General features: G+C 42.2%; 1 protein-coding gene across 1 annotated transcript in view; it reads right to left on the reverse strand.

Annotated features, from left to right (window-relative positions):
- Positions 1-16,938, reverse strand: part of PRKCQ (protein kinase C theta) — a 56,212-nt gene extending 39,274 nt beyond the window's left edge. The window contains exon 1 of the mRNA XM_034436643.3: positions 16,703-16,938. The gene's annotated coding sequence lies outside the window, so the exon portion shown is untranslated. The remainder of the gene's footprint in view (positions 1-16,702) is intronic.
- Between the last annotated feature and the right edge of the window lie 609 nt (positions 16,939-17,547).

A 17,547-nucleotide genomic window follows, 5' to 3' on the forward strand; every position in this document is an offset into this window, starting at 1 on the left:
AGTTGCGAAGGCTCCAACACTGGAAGTTTTTAAGAAGATGTTGGATAACCATTTGTCTGAAGTGGTGTAGGGTTTCCTGCCTAAGCAGGGGGTTGGACTAGAAGACCTCCAAGGTCCCTTCCAACTCTGTTCTTCTATTCTATTCTATTCTATTCTATTCTATTCTATTCTATTCTATTCTATTCTATTCTATTCTATTCTATTCTATCCTATCTTATCCTATCCCATTCTATTTTCTATCCTATCCTATCCTATCCTATCCTATCCTATCCTATCCTATCCTATCCTATCCTATCCTATCCTATCCCACTCTATTTTCTATTCCATTCCATTCCATTCCATCCCATCCCATCCCATCCCATCCCATTCTATTTTCTATTCTATCCTATCCTATCCTATCCTATCCTATCCTATCCTATCCTATCCTATCCTATCCTACTCTACTCTACTCTACTCTAGTCCAGTTCAGTCCAGTCCAGTCCAACCCCCACCCCAAGCAGGAGACCCTACACCATTTCAGACAGATGGCAGTCCAGTCTCTTCTTGAAAGCCTCCAGTGATGAAGCTCCCACAACTTCCAAAGGCAACTTCTGTTCCACTGGCTAATTATCCTCACTGTCGGGAAGTTTCTCCTTAAGAAAAAAGGGAAAAGGAGAGGAAGAAAAGGGAGGGGAAAGAGGAGCAGAGGAGAAGGTTAGAAGGGGGGAAGAAGAAAGGAGTGGGGGAAGAGAAGGAGAAGTAGGAAAGAGAAGGAGAGGAAGAACGAAGGAAGTAGGAGGAGAAACAGGAAGGAAGAGAAGGGGAGGAGAAGAAGAAAGGTTGGAGTAAAGGTAAAGGGTAAAAGAGCAGCCCCGAAAAAGTAAAAATGAAAAATGAAAGTTAAAAGAAAAGAGGAATGAAAAATGATTTAAATGACTGTACATGTAAATGTGTTTATGAGAAATAAAAATAAAAAACTTTTTTTTTTAAAAAAAAAAAGAGGAAGTTTCTCCTTATTTCCAGGTTGAATCTCTCCTTGGTCAGTTTCCATCCATTATTCCTTGTCTGGTTTTCAGGTGGTTTGGAAAAGAGCTTGACCCCCTTCCTCCTCTCTGTGGCAGCCCCTCCAATATTGGAAGACTGCTATCATGCTATCAGTCTATATCATTTTAGACAAATGGCTGTCCAGTCTCTCCTTAAGAACCCACCATTTCGGAAGGCAACTCATACCACTGTTCTCATTTTCACGAAATTTCTCCTTAATTCTGGGATTTTTCTGCTGTCGTTAAATAAGTGGGCCTCAGGTATATTTACTGACCCGAAGCTGTTTTTCTAGAGGAAAAATCCACTGATCATCTGTATCCCATCTGTCATCATCCGAAAAAGGGGATCGCATGACCCCACAACACTGCAACCGTCATAAGTACGGTAGGAACCAATTGCCAAGTGCCCGAATTTTGATCACGTTGCCACACGGACGCTTGCAATGGTCATAAGGTTGAAAAACAGTCATCAATCACTTTTTTTTTCAGTGTTGTTGTAACTTCGACCAGTCCCTAAATCGAGGACTACCTACAGTAGTGGCCAAAATTGTGGAAACCTTTTGGGAAAAGTGTATTTTCTAAAACGAGCTAATAACACCACTTTTTTGGGGAGTAGTAGTACCATAAAATTATATATCAATGGAAAGGTAATTGAATCAAGAATGTCATGCAATAACTTTTATGAAGGATTTGCTATTAGAATACTTACCGTATAAAGAAGAAAAGTGAAACACATGGAAAAAGCGAGATATACAAAAATGATCACCATAGAAAAAACGAGATATACAAAAATTATCCCCATGTTAGTTAATACTTAGTTGGGTAACCTTTAGTATGAATTACGGCCTTACGATGTCTTCCCATGGAGTGAGCTAAGTCTTTTAGTTCTGCAGCTGTTCTAATGTGAAACCAAGATTGAATGATGGCTTCTATTAACTGAGTTTTATTGCTGGGTTGCTTCTGACTAACAAGTTTCTTTATTTGGCTCCATAGATTTTCCATTGGGTTAAGGTCTGGTCTATTCCCAGGCCATTCCAGCAGTGGAATAGGATTATCTTGAAACTCCAAAAAAAAAGTGGTGTTGTTAGCCATCAAACCTCAAAAATACACTTTTCCCAAAAGGTTTCCACAATTTTGGCCACCACTGTATATAATGACAAGGATAATCTTCACCCCCATGTCTTCTTGGGGTTTAAGGCTTATAGAACAAGAAAACTTTCCCCAGCATTTTCAGATCTTACAACCCTCTATCTTTTTCTTTTTTTTTTTAACAAGAGAGCTTAGAAGTCTTGGTGCTGGTGTTCTTCGTGGAAAATAAGCTGTACTTCCTACAATTAAAAGCAACTTTAGCTAAGGCCAACGTCTCTGGTTTCGTACACTGGATCTCATGTTCACACCTTGGGAATAGGTGCGGCTCGGACAATTGAAAGGGCTGGAAAACTCTCGGCGTCTGTCGGGCTTTTCGGAGCGCTGTCTTTTAAAACTGGGTTTGTTTAAACCACCTTTCTTTGGCCAACAAGCTAGGTTTTGCAGAATGGCATTGTTTTGCAGAGTCCTGCAGCCCTGGGGGAGCATCTGTTGGCTCCCTAGAATCAGGATTTTATTTATTTATTTATTTATTTATTTATTTATTTATTTATTTATTTGGTTCGATTTATATGCCGCCCTTCTCCGGAGACTCAGGGCGGCTTACAATGCATTAAGCAATAGCCTTCATACTTTTGTATATCTATACAAAATCAACTTATTGCCCCCACAAACTGGGTCCTCATTTCACCTACCTTAGAAAGGATGGAAGGCTGAGTCAACCTTGAGCCTGGTAAGATTCGAACCTGCTGTAATTGCTGGCAGCTGTGTTAATAACAGGGTGCTTTAAACCATTGTACTACCAAGGCTCTTCGGACTCTGTCCGAAAGGGGCATTTTTTCAGAAGGCAACTGGACTTTCTGGTTTTTTTCATTGAAGGCTTTTCGCTTCTCATCCAAGAAGCTTCTTCAGCTCTGACTGGATGGTGGGGAATGGAAGGATTTATACTCCTTGCAGACAGGTGGACATTTGCATTCAGATAGTGGGTTGTTAAAAGTCACCTGGAGATTTATCTGTGTCATCAGGATCACCCGAGTGGTGCAAATGAGTGTGGAGCCTGCTTGGAACTGTTAGAAGGACTGTGTTGTAGATTGGAAATAGATGATGGAGATAGATGATGACATATCCCTCCCCATCTGTTGGGAGAGGGTTGGTAAATTTTGTCATACTGTGTTTCCCCGAAAATAAAACCGGGTCTTATATTAAGTTTTGCACCAAAACACGCATTAGGGCTTATTTTCCGGTTAGGTCTTATTTTGGGGGAAATACAGTACTAAACGCCTCCATCTGCTGACAATCTTAACTGGGGCTTATTTTTGGGGTAGGGCTTATATTACGAGCATCCTGAAAAATCATGCTAGCCAGTGGTGGGTTCCTCCCGGTTTGGCCCGGTTCTCCCGAGCCGATATGACATCACCAAACCGGTTCTGTCCCCCCGGCCTCCGCACCCCCCCACCCCCCCGCGTTATTCTTACCTTTTATTTGGCCCCACCCCCAATCTATTGCTGCCTCCTGAGTCCCAGCTGATGGCTAGAGGGAAAAAAACTGTTTAAACTCTTGCCGCCGGGCTTCAAAGGGCCGCCCTACAGCTGATCAGTGTTAAAAGCAAACAAATGAGTAGACCGGTGCCTGCAAAAATACATGGGTAGACCAGTGGCTGCAAAAATACATGAGTAGATCAGTGCCTGCAAAAATACATGAGTAGATCAGTGCCTGCAAAAATAAATGCGTAGACCAGTGCCTGCAAAAAATAAATGGGTAGATCGGTACAGCTCTGCAAGCAGTTAAAAGCCTGGTAGACCAGTACCTCTGCTAAATCCTAAAGAATTGTCACATGACCATCAAGCCACACCCACAAAATAAGCCACACCCACAGAACTGTAGTAAAAAAAATTAGAACCCATCCCTGATGCTAGGACTTATTTTCCGGGTGGGTCTTATTTTCGGGGAAACAGGGTAGATGGCCTCTTTAACCCCCTCCGTCAAACCAGCGATCCTCTCTGTCCAAAATATGGACTTTGTCATCTTCAAAGGAGTGGCTTGTCTGCAAGGGGTATAAATCCTTCCATTCCCCATCATCCAGTTAGAGCTGAAGAAGCTTCTTGGCTGAGAAGCGAAACGTCTTCAAAGAAAAACCAGAAAGTCCAGTTGCCTCTTGAAAAAATGCATCTTTGCGACAACCACGACCTGGAGGACTGAGAATTGCCATAGACATACTGACTGCGAAACATAGAAGTAGCTACACCGGCTGGGGAATTCTGGGAGTTGACGTCCACCCGGCTTAAAATTGCTTGAGAAATGCTGGTGTCGGCTGCAATTCTTTTCGGGTGGAAAGATCTGCATCTCAAAAGCTGGGATAACTAAATGCGTGGGTGTCAAGAGGAATCCTAGCCTTCTGTTTGGGAATTCTAGTTCTCTTGTGGGCGTGGGAAACTGGATTGTAATGGGGGCAGGAGCCAGACTTTTCTTCCTTTATGGCAGCCCCTTTGGAAAAGCCACCAAAGTCCAGGAAATGCCTTCTCGTTCTTCATGCGGAAACTTTTCAGGCACCCACGCTCCGTCTTCCCAGGTTCCCTTCTCCAGACTGAGCATCCTGGTTCCCTCCAGGCGCCCCCCCTCTTTGTATGACTTTGTCTTTTTATAAGCCTGATCAGCCTTGCTGGGATGCTCTGGCCTTGTGCCAAGTTTCAAAACTGAAACTCTATAATCTACCTCTTCATTCAAGAAAGTAAATACTCCTGCAGTTCTTTCTTTCTTTCTTTCTTTCTCTCTCTCTTTCTTTTTCATTTTTGTTTTTCTCTTTTCTTTTTTCCTTTCTCTGTGTCTCTCTCTCTTCCTTCCTCCATTCTTCATCTTTCCTTCCTTCCCTCTCTATTTCTCACTTTCTATTTTTGGGTTTTGATAGCTTTTTCCTTCCCTGCCTTCCTCCCTCTCTCTCCTTCCTTCCTCGGCCTCTCCTTCCATTTTTTCTCCCTCTTTCTCTCTCTTTCCTTCTTTCTGTTTCCTCTCTCCTTCCTTACTTTCTTCCATCCTTCTTTCCATCCCTTCCTCTGTTCCCTCTTTCTCCTTCCTTCCTTCCTTCCCATCTTCCCTCCCTCCCTCTTTGTTTCCTCCCTCCCTCCTCTCAGCCCCTTTCTCTGTCTTCTTCCTTTCTTCTCTCCCTCTCTATTCCCTATCTTTCTTTCCTTCTTTCCCTCCCTTTTCCTTTCTGTCCTTCCTTCCCTCCCTTTCCTCTCCTTCCTTCCCTCCTTCCTTCCTTCTCACTTTCCTTTCTTCCCTCCCTCCCACTATTTCTCTGTCTTCTTCCTTTCTTCCCTCCCTCTCCATTCCCTATCTTTCTATCCTTCCTTCCTTCCTTCCTTCCTTCCTTCCTTCCTTCCTTCCTTCCTTCCTTCCTTCCTTCCTTCCCTCCCTCCCTCCCTCCCTCCTTCCCTCCCTCCCTCCCTCCCTCCCTCTGAACAGGTCAGCATCAATCTGAAATAGTACCCACCTACATTACAATCATACATATAACCATGAAACTGGATGATTGGGTCTGCTAATTTGGTATCATCCACAGCTGGTGTTTGGCTGGGGATTATGGAATGGCATTCAACACATTTGGAAGCCACAAGGCTGGATAATGTTGGTATGTTTTAGCACAGGATTGTAAACAAGCCATCCTGCTTTCCTTCCATGGGAATTTGGGCTGGTGCAAAAGGAAAAGCTAACTCAAGCATTATGGCCTTAAAGTCATGGGTTCTTCTGAAACATTTTTGTGACTTTGCATTAATAATCTCCTACCTTTAAAAAAAAAAAACACCTCACCAACACACTCCCAGCTTTAAAATAGGGAAGATCCCTGTTCTAGAATTAGGGGGAAATGGCTATCCAGCTACCCAAGTTAAAGAAGAAAAGGAAAAAAATATATTTTAAAAAGGGAGTCGGGCAGCCTCCAAATTTTAAAAAAACAAGATACGCTCCCTTTCGTTTTCAATGGTCTCTCTTTGAAGTTTGTCACTAATGCAGATTTGCAAGTAGCTGATGCAAGCTGTTTAGGAGGCAGAAAAACAAATCCTCTAAATCTCAGTATTACTAAGAACAAAGAGGAAGCAGAATAACAGAATAACAAGAGTTGGAAGGGACCTTGGAGGTCTTCTAGTCCAACCCCCGGCTCAAGCAGGTACCCATGGACTCCTTAAGTATTAACTGATGGAGTAATTGCTGGCAGCTTGTGAGTGAGCAAGAATCCCTCTCTGTTCTGCCCCAGCTACGGACCCCAAAGAATAGAGCACACACAAAGTTTGTACAAAACTTAATTTACTAAAATAACTCAGTCTTTTTCAAAACAAAGGCTGTTAATAAACTTTCTTAACAGCCTACAAGAAAACAAAGATAAAGTAATCACAATCTTACTAAGGTTGGCAGAAAGCCCAGTAACAATTTGCAGAGAATCCAGACGCAAAGTAGAGTGAACTAAAGTTGTTCCCTACAAATTTTCAGTCGGCATTCCTCCTTAAATGGAGTGGCCAATTAGCCCCAAGCCTTACTCTTGAGGAGACTCCTCCTGAGGAGCCACTCCTGCCTTTTGGCAGCTCTGCGCACCCGTGCATCGAGAAGAGGCTCCTCCTCTTCGTCCTCTTCACTTATGGGAACTTCTGGAGGTTATGAAGGCCCTGGCTGAATCCCTGCCTTTGGCACCACATCTTCTCCAGCCTCCTCACTGTCCGACTCGAGTGCCAGCTGCACAGGCTGCTGGCGCAACACCACACCAGCCTCCTTGCTGTTAGAGTCAGCTACAATCCGCACAGGCCACTGACGGGCCACAACAGTCTGCAACTTGCTTCAAGTCTTTGACATACAACTGTTCGTTTAGTGACCTTTCGAAGTTACAACAGCTCTGAAAAAAGTGACTTATGACTGTTTTTCACACTTATGACCCTTGGAGTATCCCCATGGTCACATGATCAAAATTCAGATGTTTGGCAAATGTCTGACTCATATTTAGGATTGTTGCAGTGTCCCAGGATCACATGATTCTTTTTGTGACCTTCTGATGAGCAAAGCCAATGCGGTAAACCAGATTCTCTTAACAACCTGTGTGACTCACTTAACAACTGCAGTGATTCACTTAACAACTGTGGTAAGAAAGGTCGTAAAATGGGGCAAAAGTCAGTTAACAAATTAACAAAGTTTCAGAGCTGAAGAAGCTCCTTGGATGAGAAGCGAAACATCGTCAAAGAAAAACCAGAAAGTCCAGCTGCCTCCTGGAAAAAGCACCTTTGAGGTCACTTAAGAAGTGTTTCACTTAGCAACAGTAAATTTGGCCTCAATTTCGATTGCAAGGTGAGGACTACCCATACATGCTTTGGTTACTGAAAGTCCTCAATCATTAAATGGGTAACGTTTTTTTTTTAATCAGTTTACAAGTTTGGAAATAAATTTAATTAAAAGAGAATAATCTAAACAAATTTGCACAAAAACAGCTGTCTTTTGTAGCTCCCAGCTCAGGGTTTTTCAACCTTAGCAACTTTAAGATGTATGGACTCCAACTCCCAGAATTCCTGGCTGGGGAATCCTGGGAGTTGAAGTCCACACATCTTAAAGTTCATATAATAATGAGTAATGAAGTAAGTAATATTAAGTAATTATTCATGAGGGGAACAACAGGTCTATAGTTGTAGTGAGGCAGAGTTCCCCCTCCAATTTTTCTTCAGCCTATTTTTATCTGTTTAAATTTTATTCACCTTATCACTCCTTCCCTCCAATTCTTCAGCAGATCCCTGACTTTGGGGCAAGCTGTAGTCTCAAAGAATAAAGCCCACAAAATTATGTGACCGGTTAATCACAGAAAATACTATTTTTTTTTAAAAAAAAAGGCATGCATTTAGTAAATAAAGCAGGTAATTCTACCCAGTTTCTTTCACAATCCATTTTTAATCTACTTTTACACCTCCAATATCTTCCAGGGGAAATCTGTGTGAGAAACGTATTTAATTTGCATTTGAAGGTGAAATTTGATCTCACTTTTTTTATTCTTTGGAATGGACCCACAAGAATGAATTTTCCTGATATCTGAAATTCTCAACATGCTGGCTGGGCAATTCTAGAAATCCGGACATCTTAAAAGTTCTCAAGGTTAAGAAATATTTCTCTAAAGGATCTATTTTGAAACGATATTCATTTGAAAATCTACTTTTAAAAAAAATACTTTTGGGATTTGGGGGAGTGGCTTTGTAGCGGTACAAGGAAGGGATTTTTTATTACAAATATTCTCTTCTATTGATAGAGGCTTCAGTTTGGATTCCATACCTAGCAGCAGGGTGGATAAAAATCAATGATTTTTTTAAAAAAAAAAATCAAAAAAATCAGATTTTTTTGATTTAAATTGGATTTTTTTGATTTAAATCGGATTTTTTTTTATTTTTATCGAATTTGTTTTAATAAAAAACTTTTGGGGTAAAAATCTATCGTAAGATAGTTTTCTATTTAAGATACATAAATAATTTAGTTTATTCAGCATGAAATGGAGCTTAGTTATGTAGCATGAGGCTGTATATTCTGCAACACTGGGACTATCGGTGAGTCAACAGTGGGTCAAAGGAGTAGCAGAGATGACAGTTGCTCTTTAAAAAATATGATTTAAATCGAGTTGATTTAAATCAAGCCTTTTTACTAGTGATTTAAATTGTGATTTAAATCAACTCGATTTAAATCAAATCCACCCTGCCTAGCAGGGAATATATTGACATATTTGTCAATTGTATTTTGATATTTTACATACTACTACTACTACTACTAATAATAATAAAGATATCACGGTTACCGAGGGCCAAAGTGCAGAATTTATTGATATTGCTGTATCAGGAGATGCCAGAGTCGAAGAAAAAGAACTGGAAAAAAATTACGAAATATCGCGACCTGGCCATCAAAACTACATGGTTATGGATGAAACATGTAACAGTGATACCCATTGTCATCGGGGCACTTGGTACCATGTCCAAGAATTTTATAAGATACTTCAACAAATTGCAGCTTCCTGCAATAACACCAGCGGAACTGCAAAAAACTGCGCTACTCGGAACATCGTACATCTTAAGAAGGTACTTGGTTGATACCTAGGAGGCTGGCAGCAACCTGTATCAACCATTAGCACCAGTCAATTGTATTTGTAACACATTTTTAAATGTTCAGTTGACTGTGTTTCATGTTTAATGAATAAAAGATAATAATAATGGTACAAAGAATTACTGAACTGGCTGGTATTTTGAGCAGTTTCTTACAACCCCATCAGTTACACCTATACTTTTCAAAAACCAGAGAACACATTGCTTGCCAGAATTGTCTCTCTTGTTTTATTCAAACAGTTCAATTTCCTGGAACTTTGACAAGGCGTTTCCTGGCGAAACCACTTCCACAGACTCAGCCGATCTCTTTTTTCAGCACCGGGGCCTCACACAATTCACAAGACTGTACAAGACTTAATGAGCAGAAGAGAAAGATGCCAGCCTGATCAACATTTCAAAGGGGACAGACACACACACACACTACACAAAGACACAAAAACAGACAAGACCCCCATCCAGATGAATCAGAAGGTCTAATCTTGCAATATTACAATGTCCTCTTCCATTTTTAAAAAAATGTCTCACTGACTGAAAATCTTTATGAGTCAATACCTTATACCGAAATTGAATTTTCAACCAGACACAGAGCAATACGGAAGCAGTTTTGGAAGGCAAGCCAAAAATCTAGACAACGAAAGGGAAAAAACCCCCAACTCCCTTCAATCTATTTGGGACTTGGGATTTACAAGATGGTTCATATACATCAAATGCTCCTTGAATGAAATTTTACTATTGCTATTACTACTAAACCTGCAGACAGCATAAAATAAAAATACTATGTCTTAGAAGACCTATCAAATTCTGCAATATGGTCCCCAAAAGTTAGGAAATCAACCATTTTTTTGACAATGAACCTTCTTAGAGATTTGGTTCACACAACAGGTTAACCAGGTTAAAATGGCATAGGGTAATTTATTCTCCCATATATTGTGGGAACCCAGGCATTGGGTTGACTCCTGTCTACAACAAACTTAAATGGTCCCAAAGCAGAGCCCTTGTTGTGGATTTAATAAGACAAACACAACTTTTAGATTAATCAGAGACAAATTTTATATATTGCGCAATAGGTTCAAGGCTCTGTACATGAAGCGTTGAACAAAGACAGAAATTAGGTACAATGGTTTTATACCCTTCTAGACAAAGGATTCTGTTAACTCAGCAATTCATATGGTCATATACATTTATCATTTTTAATTGACATTTCCTAATTACTGAGTTTCTTTGCAAAACAGTTATAATTCTTTTTGTAGATTACTGAAGCATAGACTCAAATCATCTTCTGACGATAGACAACTTTTAACTCATGTGGATCCCCTTGACCTAACCAACCCTTAAGCTGTATGTCATTAGAATGTTCCTTTCTTCTGACAACTTAGAGGCCTCCTAGAGGAACCAAAAGGATTTTGGCTGAGTTCGTACTTTTTCCAACCGGATGCATTGCTTTTTAGAGTAGAGTGAATAGAAAGTTATCCAGTGGTCATCTATCAGAGCCCGCTTCATTTACATTACCCTGTGTAGTAGTCAATCATGTATCTTCAATGATTGAGTGACATCCTAGCCAATCAGTCCTGCTGAATGAAATTACACTAAATATTTACCTTACTGCAGTTTTTCTCAATCTTATCAGCTTTAAGATGGGTTGAACTTCAACTCCCAGAATTCACTAGATCTCCTGGTGATTGGCCCAAAGTCACCCAGTTGGCTTTCGTGCCTAAGGCAGGATTAGAACTCACAGTCTCCTGCTTTCTAGTCTGGTGCCTTAAACACTCAGATGCAACCTTAAACACTCAAAGAACCATTGGGACCCATTTCCCACAGAAAAGAAAACACCGGGAGCCACAAAACCCTTCCGGTGCCTACTTCTTGAGCAGCCACAAAACTAGCATATGTAGTTGAATTAATCGTTCTGTTTTCTTCTGAAACTTTTATTTTCTTGGATTTATCCATGGGGAGGGGGTTGAAAAGCTCAATAAATCGCATGCCGGCGGGTGTCGCACATTGGCGGTTGTGACGCATATTTTGAGTGACAGGGAGCCGCAGCAGAGGGGTGAAAGAGCCACATGCGGCTCCAGAGCCACAGATTGCTGACCCCTGCATAGACCAAATTGGCTTGCTCATATTTGACGAATACCATTTTTAATGGTATTCCATTTGCCATCTGTCTGCCTCATCACACTCTCAGATTCAACAAAAACACACTTCCCACACCCATCAAATCTTTTCCCTACCACCAACAATAGGCAGTTTCTCTAATTTTGATTTCCATTGGCCAAATTTGATACGGCTGCAATGTCTGACGGCTACACATCTAACAGGGAGGCCTAACAGGTTTGTACCACCCTATGTGATATTTTAGCAAAATTGCACACCTGCACAGCTCCTAAAGATGGATTCCCTGTTGCAACGGGGAAATACGTACTCTAAAGAAAAATTTTCCCCTCCCCCAGCGATGAAGGGCCCTAAATTTCCCAAATTCCGGCATTAAGCCAGCTTTATCGAGATTTTTTTTACCTCAGCTAAAACCTCAGCTAAAACCAACTCTCTTGTAACTTTAACCCGTTACGGTTTGTAACTGAGCTCTGCGACAGCGGAAAAATGCCTTTTTCTACTTTGACAAATCATTCAGCCGCTGAATTATTTCAAAGGGACGATTCTGTCTGTTCTCCTCAAAACTCTTCCCCCATCTTCAGGTTATTAACTTATTAACTGCAGTGATTCACTTAGCAACGGTGGCAAGAAAAGGCTGTCAAATGGGGGGGGAGTCACTTTAAAAATGTCTCACTTAACCGCAGAAATTTTGGGCTCAATTTTGGTCGTAAAGCTGTATGCATCTCTTTTTTCCATCTGTTTTCATTTGTATCAGGGCATAATGACATGCCCCAAACACATTTGCAAGTCTAATTTAACTGATTTCTTTAACTGCCACAAATGAAAAACTTTGTTCGACCAGATGGATTATTTATTAGTCACGTACTTAAATTTTTGAGGCCACTTCAATCGTAACCTGCTTTGTGCAGCTTACACTCTGTCCCTGTGTAAACAGGACTAAGAGCAACTTTGGAGAAATAAATTATGGGCCAAACTTTATTTAATTATTTTAAAACTATTTTAACTTTTGTGTACAAATGTTTTATTTTTGGCTGTTCACCATCCTGAGTCCGAAAGGAGAAGGGCGGTATAGAAATTTAAATAATAAATAAATAAAATAAAAATAAATAACCAAGCACTAAAAAAAACAAAACTATAAGGAACCATTAAAAAATCATCTACAGGTAGCCCTCAATTTACAATCATTGGTTTAGAAGTTACCACAGTACTGGAAACAAGTGACTTATGATTTTTTTTCCACACTTATGACCGTTGCAGCATCCCCATGCTCACGTGATCAATATTCAGACACATGGCAACTGACTCATAATTATGACGGTTGCAGTCTCCTGGGATCATGTGATCCCCTGTTGCGTCCTTTTGACAAGCGAAGTCAACGGGGAATCCAGATTCTCTTAACAACCGCGTTACTAATGAAATAACTGCGGCGATTCACTTAACACAACTGTGGAAGAAAGGAGCAAAATTCACTTCACTGTCTTGCTTAGTAACAGAAATGTTGAGCTCAGTTGTGATCTTAAGTGAAGGACGGCCTATAATCATATTCTCCTACACAGTAAAAAAAATCCCTCTATTTTTCCCCCAAAAGCTGTTGAAGTAATCAGATTTATTGCAAGTTGAAGCAAGCTGAATTTTTTTGCTGGGGGCAACTGTTGAGGTGTCTCTCTCCCCACCACCCAAGAGCTCTTAAAAGAAGGAAGAAAATCTGCTTTTCTTCATTTAATTGGGTAGGAAAAAGACTAGGGTGTCAGCAGTCCTGCAAAAATCCAGTCCTGACATCCTACAAACATTGGCCACCAGAACTTGGTACCCAAATTCATCCATAAATACCGAATGGTATTTCACAGCTTTGTCACCACAAGCTTCATCTGAGATCCAGGTTAACAGGACACCGGAGTTGTTCACATGAGGCCCAAAGACACACACTCTGTAAGGGGTGAGTGTGATGGTGTGGTCAACACAAATTGCAAAAGAAAACCACAGCATGTTCACTTACATCGCGCCGATACCCCAGCTGAGCAATTCAATCGTGGCTAGTCTAGTTTTAATGGGTGAACTCAGCCTAGATCAGGGGTCTTGGCATTTGTCCCCATGGCTAATCTCTTCATTCTCAATCAATCGTAACCGGTGGTGAAATCTAAAATTTGTTATTACCGGTTCTGTGGGTGTGGCTTGGGGGGGGCGTAATGTGACTGGGTGGGCGCGGCCAATTTTTTTTTTTTTACTTTTAAAACCATTTTTTCTACAACCTCTTCGGCAAAGAGGTTGTAAAAAATACTTTCAAAAGGCTCTGACGATCCCAGCTGAGTTGCCTGATCGGCAGAGGCTTTTTTTCTTTTAAATGCCTCTGCCGATCAGGCAACTCAGCTGGGATCGTCAGAGGCATTTAAAAGAAAAAAGACTCTACTGATTAGGCAACTCAGCTTGGATCGTCAGAGGCATTTAAAAGAAAAAAGACTCTACTGATTAGGCAACTCAGCTTGGATCGTCAGAGGCATTTAAAAGAAAAAAAAAAGATTAGGCAACTCATCTTGGATCATCAGAGGCATTTAAAAGAAAAAAAAAGACTCTACTGATTAGGCAACTCAGCTGGGATCGTCAGAGGCATTTAAAAGAAAAAAAGGAGGTTGTAGAAAAAATGCTTTTAAAAATTAAAGAAAAAAGCCTCTGATGATTGTGCAGCTCAGCTGGGCATGGGGGGCGGGGGGGGGGCAGGGATTTTTGCTACTGGTTCTCCAAACCACCCGTCTCCATCGCTATCGGATCGGGCGATCTGGTCCGAACCGGGAGCATTTCACCCCTGATCGTAACAGAGCTGTAAAGGGACCTTGGAGGTCTTCTAGTCCAACCCTGTGCTAAAGCAGGAGACCATTGTAGGAAGTTAGCACCCACCCCTCTCCTAGAAGAATGAAATATTTTAGGAAATATTAAAAAGGCAGAATTTATTTCCCTGGATGAGAAATGGAGAAACATGTTTTAAAGACAAAGCAGCTTCCTGCCCCCCCCTTTTTTCAGCCAAGCTCACTCATTCCCCCCACCTTTGTCAATGGACCATCATCTGCAACACAATAGGACCCATCTAGCAACAGAAACTCACCACATGGCACCTGGGAAGATTACATCAGCCAGCAAGGCTAGCTAAGACCCCCACCCCCTGGGAGTCTGACAACCAATCAGAATACTCTTTCTGGGCCCCAGGAAGTTCAAAGCTCAGAGAGGGCATAAAACCCAGGGACTCTCAGCATCTCCCCCACTTTTCTGTTCAGGAACTCAAACCATGTGATCCTGTCCACCATTAAACCATCTTTCCAAGCAGTCTCCATGTTTCCAGTGTCTTTTTCCCCACTTGGAGCTAAACCCAGGAGGATAACTCTTCCAACACCATTAAGGAGATCAGTAAGGGACCATAAAAGAGATCAGTAAAGATTTTTAAACTCTCCACCAGCCATTACAATAACAAGGGGCTCCCGTCCATTCATTTCTTGTGAATCGACATTTATAACCGAAGATGATCAAAAATGCGCCTCATTTCCTTCATCTCGCCCCAAAAACTCCTTTCTCTCTTACAGTGAGGATCCTGACAAAATTTCCCAGCCTGGAACGTCATCCAAGGAAGGTTGCCAACTTCCTGGAACACCAAAAAAACAGTAGCTTCCGTGCTTGAGGTAGCTAATAAATGGATAGAATTCAAGAAATCATCTCTGACGAAAAGCACCATAGCCCAGACTGATTTAAAAGCTGGTAGAACTGAGCCTGGATAGCTCTGCAGACAAGACACTGTAATTTAACACCAGCTGTCTGCAATTAAAGTAAGTTCGAATCTTGCCAGGCTCAAGGTTGACTTAGCCTTCCATCCTTTCTAAGGTAGGTAAATTGAGGACCCAATTTGTGGGGGCAATAAACTGACTTTGTATAAATATACAAAAGGATGAAGGCTATTGCTTAATGCACTGTAAGCCGCCCTGAGTCTCCGGAGAAGGGCGGCATATAAATCAAATTTAAAAAAAAGAAGAAGAAGAACGCATCCACGAACACCAACTAGCGATCAGAAAACAGGATGAAAACTCGTTTAATTTCACAACACATGCAGAAGACTTCACCATAGTTTTCAGCTGGGAAACTGTGACCATCCTAGACCAAGCCAAGTCTAAAAACACTTGGGGATTTCTAGAAGCCTTGGCACTCTGACGAATTAGCTATCAATAGACACGTTAGACATAAACGATATCTATATATTATGCAAAAGAGGCAATCAACAAGCCAAAAAGGATCCGAAAAGGCCAAAACATTTCCCCACCAGCAATTACCACCAAGGTAAAAGTAGATTTAACTCCAAGATTAACATCAGACCAACAATGAAGAAGTAAGCCATATCCCCAAGTGAGGAAAGCCACTAAAAAGAAAAGAGCGACTAAGATAATTAAAGGCCTGGAGGCTAAAACATATGAAGAACGGTTGCAAGATTTGGGTAGGGCCACTTTAGATAAAAGAAGGACTAAGTGGGGGACATGATAGCAATATCCCAGTATTTGAGGGGCTGCTACAAAGAGGAGGGGGGGGGTCAACTTATTTTGCAAAGCATCAGAAGGCAAGATATGAAACAACGGATGGAAACGAATCAAGGAGAGAAGCAACCTGAAATTAAGGAGAACCTTCCCAACAGCGAGGACAATTAACCAGTGGAACAGCCTACCACCAGAAATCGTGGGTGCTTCATCACTCCCTTTTTTCTTGTTTCTCTTTCTTGCTGTTCTGGTATCTTTCTTTGTTTCATATTTTACGATGTATGTGGCTGATGTGTTAGTTTATCTTTTTGTATTTCATAATCAAATTCAATTTATTAATTTAATTTAATTTATTTAATAATCAAATATTAAAAAAAAATAAAGGTTGTTTTTAAAAATTAAAAAAAAAAAGAAGAATATAAACTGAGAAGAAACTCCACTTCCCTACCAGCACTGATGATATCACCTAACTGGGTCACCAAAGGTCTGCTAGAAAAACCACCAAGTTCAGAGGGCACCAAGGACCCCTGATTTAAAAGCTGGCAACTTTTTCTCTGGGCTTCAAGCCATCCAGGACTGGATCAGATCCAGGCTAAAGAAGTAAACCTTAATTCCAACGGATTCTAACCTGGTTTGCAGGGGGGGGGGAGAGACGGTTCTTCCCGATCTCCAGCTCCTCCAAGCTTTGCTCCTCTGGCTTTTCTTTTCTTGGAGGGAGGACAGAAGGGCAACTGCCCACCAGCGCAGCCTTAGCAAGCGGCGGCTCCGACTCGCGGAGTGGAAAAGCGCTAAGCGAGAGTTTCCACGCGGGGCGCTTGCAGCATCCTGGCTCGGTGGGTTCCCTGGACTTCCCCGTCCTGCTCTGCCCGCTTACCTCCTCCTTTGCCCGGCCGAGCTGCTCTGCTCCTCGCCCGCTCCTCCTCGGTCAAGCGAGTCCCAGCGGCCCCGGCCAGCGGCTCCTCTTGCGGCGGCGGCGGCGGCAGCTGCTGCTCTCCGTCACCCAACCCAGCCGCTCGCCCCCGCGCCCGCCGCAACCCCTCGCTCCTGTCGCCGCCTCCGCTGGCAGGGACGGCGCTGCAGAGGAGCGGAGGGTGATCCCGGCTGGCCCCCGAAGGGAGGAAGGAAAGAAGGAAGGGGGGAAGGAAGGAAAGAGGAAGAGGAAGAGGAAGAGGAAGAGGAAGGAAGGGGGTTCGGAGAAGGAGAAGAAAGGAAGGAAGGGGGCTTGGTGAAGGAGAAAGAAGGAAGGAGAAGGACAAAGAGGAGGAAGGGAAGGATGGAAGGAAGGATGGAAGGAAAGGAGGAAGGAAGGGAAGAGGAAGAGGAAGGAAGGAAGGAAGGGGGTTTGGAGAAGGAGAAAGAAGGAAGGAGAAGGAAGGAAGGAAGGATGGAAGGAAGGAAGGAAGGAAGGAAGGAAGGAAGGAAGGAAGGGGGCTCGGTGAAGAAGAAAGAAGGAAGGAGAAGGAGAGAAGGAAGGAGAAGGACAAAGAGGAGAAAGGGAAGGAAGGGAGGAAGGAAAGGAAGAGGAAGGAAGGAAAGAGGAAGAAAGGAAGAAAAGAGAGGAAGGAAGGGAAGAGGAAGAGGAAGGAAGAGAGAGGAAGGAAGGGAAGAGGAAGGAAGGGGGTTTGGAGAAGGAGAAAGAAGGAAGGAGAAGGAAGGAAGGAAGGAAGGAAGGATGGAAGGAAGGAAGGAAGGGGGCTCGGTGAAGGAGAAAGAAGGAAG

Source organism: Pantherophis guttatus, chromosome 7 (genome assembly GCF_059756535.1).
Source record: "Pantherophis guttatus breed Tessera chromosome 7, ASM5975653v1, whole genome shotgun sequence".
Classification (NCBI taxonomy): domain Eukaryota; kingdom Metazoa; phylum Chordata; class Lepidosauria; order Squamata; family Colubridae; genus Pantherophis; species Pantherophis guttatus.